The 15,457-nt window shown below is 44.3% G+C and overlaps 2 pseudogenes; both read right to left on the bottom strand.

The window, feature by feature from the left end:
* Positions 1–3,409: 3,409 nt before the first annotated feature.
* LOC143931305 (5S ribosomal RNA) lies at positions 3,410–3,528 on the bottom strand (annotated as a pseudogene).
* Positions 3,529–4,272: 744 nt separating this feature from the next.
* LOC143931630 (5S ribosomal RNA) lies at positions 4,273–4,391 on the bottom strand (annotated as a pseudogene).
* Positions 4,392–15,457: the final 11,066 nt, after the last annotated feature.

Raw genomic sequence — 15,457 nt, 5'->3', positions numbered from 1 at the left:
CCAAGTCAGCTGTATTGAATATATCTGTCCCGGATGGTGAGGCCAAGAGGCTCCGCTCCTCTTAATTTTGTCCCTCTCCTGGATAGACTGAAATCTGATTTGGGAAACTGGCATGCTTTAACACTGACCTGGTTCGGTAATGCATTCAAAATGACGGCCCTCCCGCGGATCTTATACATGTTCCAGACATTACCGATCTGGTTACCCCCAATTTTTTTCAGACAACTCAGGTGCTGCTCCGGGACTTTATTTGGGCGCGCAAACCGCCCAGAGCCCGTTTGCAATTGCTTGCCAGACCAAAGGACAAGGGGGGTCTGGGTCTCCCAGATCTCAGACAATACTACAGAGTGACTCTGCTAGCGAGAGTCGTTGATTGGCATTGTAATGGCCCACACAAGCAGTGGGTGGAGATGGAGATTGAGGATGGATCTATTCCCCTATTGACCTCCCCGTGGCTCCTGTCCTCCCTACCAAAAGACCTCAGAGGTCACCCCGTAGTAGGAGCTACATTGGCTGTTGTGCGGAGGTTGTTCCGCTGCACAAACATTGCTCCCCTGCCATCACCAATGACTCCGGTTATAGGTTATCCAGACTTCCCACCGGGATTTACCAGCAAGAAACTGCGACAGTTGACAGTGGTGGGGAAACAGCGTCTGGGAGAGGTGTGGCCCTCGGGAGGGCTCCCGACCACGCAAACTGTCGCCGAGCTTTCTGACCCTCCGCTTGACTTGTTTAGTGCTTATCAACTTCGTCACTTTCTTCTGGCCATACAAAGGGCCCCCTACACTCCTAGAGACCTGACACCCTATGAATCCATCTGTCACAAAAGGGAACCTGTGCGACACACCCTCTCCCTCCTGTACAACCTATTGAGTAGTCAGGAGGAGGAGTCGACCCCCACCATTTATCCACAAATGGGACAGGGACTTAGGCATCACATTTACCCCACAACAGATAGGGATGATCCTGACCTTAGTACATAAAGCTTCCATCGCAAACCAATATCAAGAATCAGGATACAAGATAGTCTCACGCTGGTATAGAGTCCCATACCTTCTGAATAAAATGGATAGATCGATCCCGGATGTTTGTTGGAGGTGAAATTCAGATACGGGGACCATGGGACACCTTTTCTGGGCATGCCCGGCCTTGAGGAACTTTTGGGTTCCCAGCAGCGTGCCTTCTACACTTGACCGAACAGCCTGTTCGAAAATACAAAAAAACCCTCACGATGCAACTCCTGAATGCTGCCCGGGCCTGCATTCCCGCACTGTGGAGGCAGCCTCAGCCCCCATCCAAGGTGCTGTGGTATTCCAAAGTCAATCATATTCTCCGGATGGAAGAATTGACCGCCACCCTTCACAACACTGAAGAGGCATTTAGTGTTACATGGAGGCCCTGGAGGTATTTTACTGGTACTCGAGACTACGTTCGGGAGGTGAGCAGTGCCTCTGTCCCAGAAAATGACTGAACATCTAACGTTTACCTACGTAGGCCATGTCTGCCCTGGGTGGCATTCCCCCCCTCCCTTTTTGTCTTTATTTTTCTTTTTTTTCCCGCCGCCATCCCCCCAACTCCTCTCTCTCTGTCTTTGCACTCTCTTCTTCCCCCGTCCTCCCTTTTGACTATGCCTTGTCTCCTTACTAGCCTTCGGGACCCAGAAGAACCCCAGGGTTCTGGACATGACCGGCTCATATTTTACTCTGGTTCACGTAGGTCATGATAAGCTGGCTCGCTGTGGTCCCAGTTGTTCTCCATGATTACATTTGTCTGAACGGAGCTGCACTACTCCGTTACTCAGTAGTTCTGTACTACATGTCGGAGGTGGGGTTTCTCTCTTTTCTGCATGAAACCGTAGGACTCCCCTCTGAGAACCCAGAGTTATTTGGCTGCCTATGTTTTGTTACCATGTAATTGTGACCCTGGGTCATGCTGTATGGTTGACTGTTATATTTATGTTCTACTTAATAAAAGAATAATAAAATTAAAAAAAATAAGTCAATGCCAACAACTTAAAACTAAAGCCTATGGCATCGAGAAATCCCAGGCGGTCTCCCATCCAGGTTCTAACCAGGTCCCAACCCTGCTTAGCCTCTGAGATCAAATGCACGCTCAACCCTCTTGACAAACGCCAAGATGGTCACCTTGGGAAACAAACAAAAAAAACAAGTCAACAACATAAAAAGAAGCCTGCAGCATTTGGAAAACCCAGGCGATCTCCCATCCAGGTACAAACCAGGCCCAAATTAAAACAAAAAAGTGTGGCGCTTAGGTGGCAACAAACCACATGAACCAGTAAGGCACTAATTCAAGCAAATGAAATTACATACACTTCAAAAAAAAGAAATTATGTGTAAATTCCCTTGTATATTAAGAGATTTTACTCCCAGGTGGAAGAGTGCATGAACCTCATGCACACAAAAGGTTAAGGTAAATAAAATTAATTTAACATATACAGTCCATCAAGTGAACGTCTAACAGTCCTTGAAATGTGTAATATCAATCACAATTCCAAACTTGAGGTGACGTGAAAAAAGGTGAAATTCAACTTCTGATGTGTAGAATACCACCACCACCGTGATAAAGAAGGGGAGAGGAGGCTTACCAAATGACGTGGACTCAGAGGAAGGCTTACACCTCTCGAGTCATATGGGCCTGTAGGTTAGCAAACCAGATAATCATACATCTAGTATGTAATCTCCCGCAAGTCTTCAGGTCATGAAATCATCTGTAGCGATCCTCCTATAGTGCTCATCCCACCAAAATAGGGGGCTCAGGTATCAAAGACCATGGAAGTAGAAAACTAGCATAGCGTGATACCGTTTTAACATCCAATTCATTAAAAAATAATAATAAAATTACACTCACATTTGGTTCAATCGTAATAACATAGTCAGAAAGTAGCGATGTCTGTAAGGGGGTCCACCCAAACCAGGCCCAGGCCCAGGGTCCTCTACAAACCAGGCCCAACCCTGCTTAGCCTCTGAGACCAAACGAGATTGGGCGCTTTCAGGGTGTTGTGCCTGTAGGCAATTTCTTTGTGCACTCTCAACCCTCTTGACAAATGCCAAGATGTTCACCTTGGGAAACAAGGGAAAAAAAACAGGCCAAAGCCAACAACATAAAAAGAATCCTACGGCATCCGGTATTCCCAGGAGATCTCCCAATCAAGACACTAACCAGGCCAGATCCTTCTATGTCACCTGGTCTTCCCAGGCAGTCTCCCATCCAGGTACTAACCAGGCCTGACGCTGCTAAGCCTCTGAAATCAGACGAGATCGGGTGCTTTCAGGGTGATGTGGCCGTAAGCGTTCTCTTCAAGACACGCCCAACCCTCTTGACAAACGCCAAGATGGTCGCCTTGAGAAACAAGCGAAATAAACAGTTCAAACCCAACAACAGAAAAAGAAGCCTATGGCACCTGGTATTCCCAGGCGGTCTCCCATCCAGGTACTAACCAGGCCCGACACTGTTTAGCCTCTGAGATCAGATGAGATTGGGCGCTTTCAGGGTGATGGGGCCGTATGTGATCTCTTTGGGCACTCTCAACCCTCTTGTTAAACGCCAAGATGGTCACCTTGGTAAACAAGCGAAAATAAACAGGTAAACGCCAACAACATAAAAAGAAGCCTACAGCACCTGGTATTCACAGATGGTCTCCCATACAGGTATTAACCAGGCCGTACACTGCTAGGCCTCCGAGATCAGATGAGATTGTGCGCTTTCATTCAGGGTGATGTGGCCATAGGTGTTCTATTTAGACACTCTCAACCCTCTTGACAAATACCAAGATGGTTATCTTGGCAAACAAGTGAAAAAAAATAGGTCAACGCCAACAACATAGACCCTGGCGAGACCGCCAGGGTCTATGTTGTTGGCGTTGACCTATTTTTTTTATTGACCCATCTGACCCAGACCCTGCTTAGCCTCTGAGATCGGGCGCTTTCAGGGTGATGTGACCTCAGGCAAACGCTTTAGGACATACTCAAAACTCTTGACTGATGCTAAAATGGTCACCTTGGGAAACAAGCGAAAGAAAAACAGGTCAAAGCCAACAATATAAAAAGATTCCTACGGCACCTTTAATTAGGTACTATCCAGGCCGGACCCTGCTTAGCCTCTGAGATCAGATGAGAATGGGCGCATTCAGGGGGATGTGGCCGTAGGAGATTTCTTTGGGCTCTCTCAGCCCTCTTGACAAATGCCAAGATGATCACCTTGGGAAACAAGCGGAAAAAAAAAAAACATGTCAACGCCAACAACATAAAAAGAATCCTACGGCACCTGGTATTCCCAGTTGGTCTCCCATCCAGTTACTAATCAGGCCCGACAATGCTTAGCCTCTGAGATCAGACAAGATCAGGCACTTTCAAGGTGATGGGGCCATAGGCGATCTCTTCAGGCACTCTCAACCATCTTGACAAATGCCAACATGGTCATCTTGGGAAACAAGCGAAAAAAACCAAGTCATTGCCAACATTGGAGGCTAAGCAGGGTTGGGCAATCAGTTTCCTTGCCTGAAATAGGCATCTCAGAACTGCCATCTGGCTACTTCCCGGGTTTCCAACTCCTTCAACTAATCCCAGGAGACAATACCTCGCCTCCATCCTGGTGGAGGTTCCAAACACCCGATCAATGGTTCCTGTCACCTCTGTCCAGTAGCCGATCAACTTCGGGCATCTCCAAAACATGTGCATCATGTCTCCCCCCATGTTCCCGCACTGGGGGCAACTTGCGTCCGGCCGTTCAGCCAAACTGAAAAAGTTTACGAGGAGCATAATAGGTTCTATATAATAAGAACAGATGTGACATCCTCTGTGAGGTGAGCCACAATTCACCACAGGCAGGATTCCTGTGGCCAATTATAGCTCAGGGGGGTTAGTACACACCGCACACTATATAAGGCCGCCAGCGCGGCGGCCTTGTATAGTGTGTTGCGGTGGTCAGGGAAAGAGGACGATAGGCAGGGACAGTGTCTTTACTGCTTGGGAACCTAGCACTGTTACAGTGGGTGTTATGTGCCTCCTGCACAGTACACACCTGAAGCTACCCTTTATTACTGCTGTTCAATTTCTGCAATACATGCATCTGCAGTGCAGAAGTTAGAGTGGGTGTTGTGTGCCTCCTGCACGGTATACACCTTATTGCTGGTGTTCTGTTTCTGTAATACAGGAACCTAGCACTGTTACAGTGCTAGGGTGTACAGAGAAGCTGGTATATATAGAAGACTACAGCATACAGAAGAAAGGCTAGTGAATACAGAATACAGACTCGTGTATGTAGATAGGCTTGAGTATACAGAGATGCTAGAGTAAACAGTGAGGCTGGGGTACACAGAGAGGCTAGTTTAAAGAGAAGCTAGTATATACAAAGAGGGTTAGTGTATATAGAGAGGTTAGTGTATAGAGAGAGTCGAGTGTATACAGAAAGGACAGTGCATATAGAGAAGCTAGTGTATACAGAAGACAGGCTTGGGTAAACATCAAAGCTGACATTCTATACAGAAGACTGGGTAGTGTATACAGAGAGTCTAGTGGGTACAGAAGAAAGGCTGGTGTATTCTAGCTAGTTTTTACAGTCTAGTGTATACAGAAGACAGGCTGTGGTATACAGAGAGTTTAGTGTATTCAGAGAGTCTAGTGTATACAGTCGGCGATTGTATACATAAGACTGGCTAGTTTGCACAGTGTTTACAGAGATGCAAGGGTGTACAGAGAACCTGGTATATATAGAAGACTACAGCATACAGAAGAAAGGCTAGTGAATACAGAATACAGACTCGTGTATGTAGATAGGCTTGAGTATACAGAGATGCTAGAGTAAACAGTGAGGCTGGGGTACACAGAGAGGCTAGTTTAAAGAGAAGCTAGTATATACAAAGATGTTAGTGTATATAGAGAGTTTAGTGTATAGAGAGAGTCGAGTGTATACAGATAGGACAGAGCATATAGAGAGACTAGTGTATACAGAAGACAGGCTTGGGTATACATCCAAGCTATTAGTGTATACAGAAGACTGGGTAGTGTATACAGAGATTCTAGTGGGTACAGAAGACAGGCTGGTGTATTCTAGCTAGTTTTTACATTCTAGTGTATACAGAAGACAGGCTGTGGTATACAGAGGGTTTAGTGTATTACAGAGATGCAAGGGTGTACAGAGAAGCTAGTATATACAGAAGACTACAGAATACAGAAGAAAGGCTAGTGAATACAAAATAAAGGCTGGCTTCTACGGAGTGGCTAGTGTATGCAGAACACTATCTAGGGTATATAGAGAGGCTAGATTATACAGAGAGGCTAGTGTATAGAGTGAAGCTATTGTATATAGAAGCCTAGTTAGTGTATACAGAGAAGCTAGTGTGTACAATAAAGAGAGACAAGTTTTTACAGAAGACAGTTTGGGGTATACAGAGATGCTAGTTTATACAGAGAGACTAATGTATACAGAAGACAGGCTAGGGCATACAGAAGACAGAAGACGGGCTAGTGTATTCAGAACATAGGCTAGTGTATATCGAAGACAGGCTATTGTAAACATGCTGGTGTATATAGAGAGGCTATAGAGAGGCTAGTGAATTTAGAGGGTAGGCTAAGTGATAACAGAAGACAATCTGGGCTATACAGAGACATTTCATCATTTCATCTAGCGCACATCTCTAATGGAGTTTGTCTCATTGCCATGTTATGCCTTTTCATTCTTATGCTAAAAATAGATTGTACTCACTACACGATTTTAATCATCCACATCAAGCATGCAATAAAACTATCATACATATAAATAAACCATGTACTCTTTTGCTCTATTTTGAATATTTGTAATTCTCCACATCAACTGTCACATTGAGTATGTGACAGTCCTGACACACCATCCTGACTTATTTTTCTTTATTTCTTATTAGAAATAGAGAGTACTATCTCAAAATCCGGTTAAATCTATTCACTTCGATTTCTACCGCTAATTGTACCGTAATGCAAAATGTTCACAAAACCATCTATTTGCTACCAGAGATGCTGCACATACTAAGAGTAATGTAACTATCGCTCGCTAACGATGTAAACAGTTTTATTGCTTTTCTGACATTAACCGAGTATCTCTGACATTAACTGAGTATCTCTCTGCACTATGATCTTAATAATAATAATAATAGGATTGTGTAATGCAAAGATCAACTAGTCTAATATAAGCTTTCTCATTGGTACCGGCATATCCTTTAAATTTAGACTAACGCAACTATTCTCGGCCATTTTCAAGCTAAGCTTTCAATCTCTTACCTTTGAACAGCGATACTTCCTCCCTACAATATTAAGCCTAATGTCCTATTGGTCGTCTATATTATACAACTCTCTGAAAAGCCTATATGTAGAGAATAAAACTAGTCTTACATCTTAATAAAACAGTTTTATTGCTCAACCAGTATCAGCTGGTTAGTGTAGTTAGTGTACAAATAAACGTTTCCACTGTACTATCTCTAAATCATTGTAAACCTAACCATAGTTATAATGTCTACAGCTAATTTTACGTTAAAGCAAAATTCACACAAAACCATCTTTTTAAAACCTTTACACATTAAGAGTAATGCAACCATCGCTCGCTACCTCTATGCAATAGGATTCTCTTTCCAGTGGAAACGGAAAACAGTCAGTGTAAGCCGTCTTCGTGCGTAACAAAATTAATGGAACGATTTACACGTTAGAATTTGCAAGCTACGTCAATTTACTCTTAAATAATGTACCTTTGAAACTATCCCTTGACTTTGCAACTATCCCTAGATCCCTTTTGTGTAAACACTATATCTCGACCTATATATACTGCCTCAATATTTTCCTAATTTGTTTTGCTATACTTATTATTATTATTTTTATAGAGATTACTATCTCTAAATCATTGTAATAAGTTTTAATGTCTACAGCTAATTTTACGTTAAAGCAAAAGTCACACAAAACCATCTTTTTAAAACCTTTTACACACTGCACATTAAGAGTAAACCAACCATCTCTCGCTACCTCTATGTAATAGGATTCTCTTTCTGACTCTATTTTGTGTATTACTTCGTCTCTACATTAACTGTCACACTGATAACCATTTGTAACATATAACACTTGCAACACATTTTTTAACAGCAGCAAAATGTGAGAAAAGCATTGGGCCGGTTTACTTGATTGAGAAGTGGTTGCAGTAGCAAAGCATAGCAATACAGTTTGATTACATTAATAACACATAATGCAACTATTTTACATTCACCTCATGCATACATCCTAATGTAAGCTGTCTATCACTATTAATGTTCATGGTTACTGATACATTATGCCGATAACCAGTGGAAACGGAAAACAGTCAGTGTAAGCCGTCTTCGTGCGTAACAAAATTAATGATTTACACGTGGAATTTTCAAGCTAAGTCAATTTACTCTTAAATACCCTTTAGCTGCTTAGCTCACACTTTGCTGTATGTAGCCGCGTTTACATGTAAGTAACCAGTGGGGATTGACATTTCATGTAATGCAATTTGTCTCTTTGCCATGTCATACTTTGCCATTTATTATACTTTCTCATCCGATAGAAACCTAGTCGTTGCTGATATTTCATGATTACAGCAATCATCTCATCTAATTGCTATTCCGACATTCTGCCTTGGTATTACTTTGCAACGCTCTATTGAACAATGTAAAGGTAAGCTAGATATTTTGTGTATTTCCACTTAAACTCGACCTGTATATACTGTCTCAATATGATCCTTTCTAATTTTGCTAAATTCGATTATGGAGTTTGCTATGTCTAAATCCAGGTTACCTTCTCACCTTTATTACGTATACTGCTAATTTTAGGATAATACAAAACCATCTTATTGCTTTTTTACACGCTGCACATGTTAAGAGTAATACAATGCTACCGTGGTGAACAGTTTATTTGCTCTTCTCACATTTAGCTGGTATCTCTCTGCTATAGGAAACTGAATTTGTACCACAACGATCACTCAACTAATATCAGTCCACTCAGTGCTACCGGGATAACTTTTACATTTAGAGTAATTAAATGATTTCTCAGTCATTTTGAAGCTACTGCAAACTGCAATACTTAATCTCTGCAATATTAAGTAATATTTAGCTGCTTAGCTCACACTTTGCTGTACGTAGCCGTGTTAACTGTATTAATGGTAACCTGTAAGTAACCAATGGGGATTGACATTTCATCTCTAATTCACATTCACATTTCCAAAGCAGTTTGTCTCTTTGCCATGTCATAGTTTGCTCTGCTATAGGAAACTGAATTTGTACTACAACGATCACTCATCTAATATCAGTCCACTCAGTGCTACCGGGATAACTTTTACATTTAGAGTAATGAAATTATTTATTATAATGTCTCAATATTAATTTTAGAGTTATTTTGCTATATTTATTAATAGAATAAACAGATTACTATCTCTAAATCCTGGTAAACCAGCTCACACTTAACCATCTTATTTCTACCTTACACGCAGCACATATTAACATTTAGCCGGTATCTCTCTGCAATAGTAAACGAAATAGTAAACGAAATGTGTAGATCACTCATCTAATATCGTCTTTTCAGTGCTACCGGAACAACTTTTAAATTTAGAGTAATGCAACGATTTCTCAGTTTTATGAAGCTACGGCAACTAACGCTTTGGATCTCTTTCCTGATAAATTACGCTCTGCAATATTAAGCCATGTAAATTGTCCTATTGGTCTGCTAACAATGCTATGTATAATAATACAAATCTTTCAAAAGCAATATCGTCTCACTGCAATACTTACACTCTGCATAATAAATAGGAATAATGCGAATAATGCTAACAATAAAGTCGTCTAAAACTCGGCTATAAGTAGAGAATAAAACTATCTTACATCAAAATAAACCATGTACTGCCAAACCAATAACGGTCAATGACTTAACAAAATAAACTTAGCACTCTTTTGCTCTATTTTGTATATTTGTAGTTCTCCACATTAACTGTCACATTGATTTCACCACTGACAACACACCACTTTTTAACAGCACCAAAATATGAAAAAAACAATTTACATGTTTCAGAAGTAGTTGCATTAGCAAAAAATAAAGTCCTGTCTTCTTTACACGCTAGCTTTTCGTTATACATTAATCTCTCGGTGTACACCAGCCACTCTATATAGACTAGCCTCTCTGTCTTCTGTATACACGTGCCCGTAATCTATATACACTAGCCTGCCTTCTTTTTACAATAGTCTCGGTGTCCCAGCCTCTCTGCATACACTAGCCTCACTGAATTCCCCAGACTGTCTTCTGTATACACAAGCCTATCTGTAAAAAAAAAATAGCCGGTCTTCTGCATACTCCAGCCTCTCTGTGTAACACAGTCTCTCTCTGGATTCCCTAGCCTCCATCTCTGCATACCCAGGACCTTCCTCTGTATAATCTAGCCTATCTGTATACACAAATATACAAATTAGCCTCTCTGTAGCCGGTCTTCTGTATACACGAGCCTCACTGTCTACTCTTGGTTGTCTTTTGTATAGCATCTCTTTATACATTAGCTCTCTGTATAGCCAAGCCTCTCTGTATACACTAGTCCACCGGTATACACTAGCAAGTCTGCATACACTAGCCTCTCTTTGTAACCCAACTTCTCTCTCTGTATACCTTAGCCTCCATCTCTGCATACCCAGGACGTTCTTCTCTATAATCTAGCCTATGTGTATACACTAGCCGGTCTTCTGTAGACATTAGCCTCCCTGTATAAACTAGCTGGTCTACTGTATACACTAGTCCGTCTGTATACACTAGCAAGCTTGCATACACTAGCCTCTCTGTGTAACCCAGCCTCCATCTCTGCATACCCAGGACGTTCTTCTCTATAATCTAGCCTATTTGTATACACTAGCCTGTCTTTTGTACACATTAGCCTCTGTGTATAAACTAGCCGGTCCTCTGTATATACTAGTCCATCTGTATACACTAGCAAGTATGCGTACTCTAGCCTCTCTCTCTGTATACCTTAGCCTCCATCTCTGCATACCCAGGACCTTCTTCTGTATAATCTAGCCTATCTGTATACACTAGCCTGTCTTTTGTACACATTTGCCTCTCTGTATAAACTAACCGGTCTTCTGTATATACTAGTCCGCCTGTATACACTAGCAAGTATGCATACTCTAGCCTCTCTCTCTGTATACCCTAGCCTCCATCTCTGCATACCCAGGACGTTCTTCTGTATAATCTAGCCTTTCTGTATACACTAGCCTGTCTTTTGTACACATTAGCCTCTCTGTATAAACTAGCCGGTCCTCTGTATACACTAGTCCGTCTGTATACACTATCAAGTCTGTGTAACCAAGCCTCTCTCTCTGCATACCCTAGCCTCCATCTCTTGCATAAACCAGGACCTTCTTCTGTATAATCTAGCCTATCTGTATACACTAGCCTGTCTTTTGTACACATTAGCCTCTCTGTGTAAACTAGCCGGTCTACTGTATACACTAGTCCATCTGTATACACTAGCAAGTCTGCATACTCCTGCCTCTCTGTGTAACCCAGCCTCTCACTCTCTCTCTGTATACCCTAGCCTCCATCTCTGCATACCCAGGACGGTCTTCTGTATAATCTAGCCTATCTATATACACTAGCCGGTGTTTTGTACACTTTAGCCTCTCTGTATAAACTAGCCGGTCTTCTGCATACACAAGTCTCTCTGTATACCCTTGGATGTCTTTTGTATACACTAGCTGCTCTTTATACATTAGCTCTCTGTATACCCAAGCCTCTCTGTATACACTAGTCCGTCTGTATACACTAGAAAGTCTGCATACACCATCCTCTCTGTGTAACCCAGCCTCTCTCTCTGCATACCCAAGATGTTCTTCTCTATAATCTAGCCTATTTGTATACACTAGCCTGTCTTTTGCACACATTAGCCTCCCTATATAAACTAGCCGGTCTTCTGTATACACTAGCCCGTCTGTATACACTAGCAAGTATGCATACTCTAGCATCTCTCTCTGTATACCCTAGCCTCCATCTCTGCATACCCAGGACGTTCTTCTGTATAATCTAGCCTATCTGTATACACTAGTGTATACAGACAGACTAGTGTATACAGAGGACTGGCTAATGTGTACAAAAGACAGGCTACTGTATACACATAGGCTAGATTATACAGAAGAACGTCCTGGGTATGCAGAGCGCTCAGCTTCAAGGGATGGCCAATGTGAGTAATATGAGGGAAACTCCTCACCCCCGCCCCCACCTACCAGATCTGACTTTCATCCCCTTGCCCTCTCTGCCCCGGTCATCTGGTGGCAGTTTTATGCACTCCCTGGCCCCCACCCATTCATAATCCTTACCGACCTTTCCTTCCGCTGCTCACAGGAACACACTGGATGACTTGTCTAATTAACCAACTTGTACAAGACACCGCTATCCTCCTGTCTAACACCGGTCCCCCTTGGAGGCTTTACCCCTCACTGTTTGGGTGGCCCCTGCCTCTCCCTGGATGCTCCACATATACCACAACGACATTGTCAGAGGGGCACCACTTGACAAGACACGGGGCTGTCATGCCGGTGGCATCTCCCATTGGAGGAAGGGATGATGGCCCCAACCCCTTGGCAGCAAGTTCTTTCATGTACAGACCAGGGCGGCTCATCTTCCCTTCTGGAGTCTTGACCTTAGATGGGGGAGTTGCACTTTGGGGGGTTTGAGTGATACCTAGTGCGCTGTACTGGAAGGGCTTGACATTCCCGCATATGTGTCCCCTCCCCCTGGTTGCGCCCCTCGTCCCCCCCTTTGGCTCCCACCTACTCTTTGCCGACATTGCCTTCTGCAGCTTTCGGGGACCCTGGATGACTTATTTATTGAGCCTATTGGTACGAGACACTGCTTCCCTCCAGGGTGACTCTGGACCCCCCTGGAGGATTTACCCCTTACTGTTTGGGCAGTCCCAGCCTCCCTCTGGATGCTCTACACAGCCCCCGATGGCGATGCAGGAGAGACACTAATTGGCGGGCCCCAGGACTGCTGCTCGGGTAAAGTCTCCCGTTGGATGGAGGGATGGTGGCCCCAGCCCCTTGCCTGACGGATTTTCTATGCACCGACCAGGGCTGCTCCTCTTTCATCTTGATGTGGTGACCATGGAGGGGAGGAGTTGAAATTTATGGGGTCTGGGTGTTTGCTGGTGGGAGTGCGCTAAAGGACTTGACATTTCCGCATGTTTGTCCCCTCTCCCCTGTTTCCCCCCTCCCTTCCCCCCTTCCCACCCTTCCCTTCCCTCCTTTCCCTCCCCCTTTCCCCCCTTCCACTCCCCCTTTCCCTGCCCCTTTTCCCCCTGGGGCGTGGACGGTGGAGAGGGGGTAAGGAGAGGACAATCTGCCAAAGGGAGAAATGCATTTGTTCGGGGACTGCATGTACTTTAGGGGTATGGGACGGGGGGTGGTGGATCCCATTCTGTGATGCCTTTTCTGTTGTGACAGGCTCCCTCGTGCATGCCTACGTTTAGGGCGAGCCGAGGAGACCCCTCAGTGCTGACAGTTATATGCTCTACCTCTGTTTTGGTTATACTATTGTTTTTTGGTTCTATGATGTTACTGATTGTCTTTTACTTGCATACCGGTATCAGACGTGACATTTACCACTGCTGGGACTGGGGGGACTAGGATTCGGGGGCTCCCTCTCCGACCTGTCTACCCACCAACCCAAGTAGGACAGCGCTTTAAACCCAGTGTACATCTGGTAAGCGCTATAGCATAATTGTGCTGTTTTAGTATACCCTTCCTGTACTGTTGAGTGCGGACAACCCTTAATTTCCCTCTCCCCCTGGGGTTGAGGTGCCCGGCCTCTTTTTCCCTTTACCTTTCCTTCCATTTGCCCTTCCTTTCTCCCCCTTAGTTCCCGCCATGCATTACCTACCCAAAACCTACCTTGGTTCAACTTTCTTTGCTTTTCTCTGACGTCCCCCTCCCCGAGGAGCGATGGCAGACTCAGTCAAGGTCACCTCTCTAAACGTTAAGGGACTGAACTCCCCTGAAAAACGGTGGATCCTCCTGTGAGAACTGAAGACTTCCTGTACTGATGTGGCCTTTATACAAGAAACACATTTTAAAAATACTACCCTCCCCTTTCTATGGTCGAGATCCTTCCCTAAGGTCTACCACTCTACTAACCCCTCCTCTAAGACCAAGGGAGTCTCCATTCTGATCTCTAGCAGGCTCCCCTGGGTTCTCCAGGATTCTCTGGTGGACCCTGGGGGCCGATATCTTTTTCTTAGGGGCCACATTGGAGAGCGCCTTTTTACATTTGCCACTGTGTACGCTCCCAATGATCACCAAGACACGTTCCTCAGAACTACCCTGCACAGATTATGTGACTTTCGGGAGGGCCAGTTGATATTAGGTGGGGACGTTAATGTCCCCTTTCGCCATCGGTTGACACTTCTGCCTCTTGCTCCTCGCTCCTCATTTCCTCTAGAAAGCGGATTACTAAGTGTTTACTGAATGACCAATTAGTTGATGTCTGGCGTCTGCAACACTCTGGGGAAAGGGACTACTCTTTTTGCTCTTCCCCTCACAAATCATACTTGAGGATAGACTTCTTCTTGATTCCACATGACCAACTGCACTTGGTGAGCTCTTCCTCCATCGGCCATATTACTTGGTCCGACCACGCTCCCGTAACCCTTACCTACACCCTCTCTAGGAACCCCTCACCTAGGTCTCTATTCTGGCGCCTTAATGAGAGCCTCCTCCAGATACCAGAAGTTTTAGCAGATGTAACCAGGGAATTGGACCTTTATTTCCAAGAAAACTAAACGCAGGACTGTGACCCGGGGATAATTTGGGAGGCTCACAAGTCAGTACTCCGCAGGGTACTTATCAGGCACGGGGCGCGCATCAAACAAACACGGAAGGAACAGCTTGCTAATCTGTTTCATGAACTTGCCTCTGTGGAAGCGAAACATAAACATTCCCCCTCACGGACCTTAGAGATCGAATTGGGGACACTCCGTACCCATATTGCTGACCTACTCCATTATAAAGCGAAAGCGGCACTCCAGTTTTGTCGTAAACTGATGTAGGAGTCAGGGGACAAATGCGGAAAAATCTTAGCCAGGTCGGTAAAGGAGTTGAAATCTGGCTCTTACATACCACAGTTGATAGATGAGAATGGCCAGAGGGCCTCTACCCCAACCCAAATAGCCGAAGTCTTTGAAAAATGTTACTCTGATCTCTACAACCTGCCCGATTCAGGGTCTGGACAGGACAATATAGACAGATATGTAACCGGTTCTGGTCTACCAACCCTCTCATCGGAATCACGGGAGTACTTGGAGGACCCGATCACACTGGAAGAAGTCAAGACAGCCGTGGGACCTCCGAAGGTGGGTAAGGCTCCGGGCCCTGACGGATATACCGCACAATACTTTAAGACCTTCCTCCCTATTCTCGGCCCGCGCTTGGTGAATTTAT

Source organism: Lithobates pipiens, unplaced genomic scaffold, assembly GCF_037356315.1.
Source record: "Lithobates pipiens isolate NorthernLeopardFrog02 unplaced genomic scaffold, aLitPip1_a1.2 Scaffold_25, whole genome shotgun sequence".
Lineage (NCBI taxonomy): Eukaryota > Metazoa > Chordata > Amphibia > Anura > Ranidae > Lithobates > Lithobates pipiens.
Note: the sequence above shows the minus strand (reverse complement) of the source record. Positions and strands in the feature narration are given on the sequence as shown.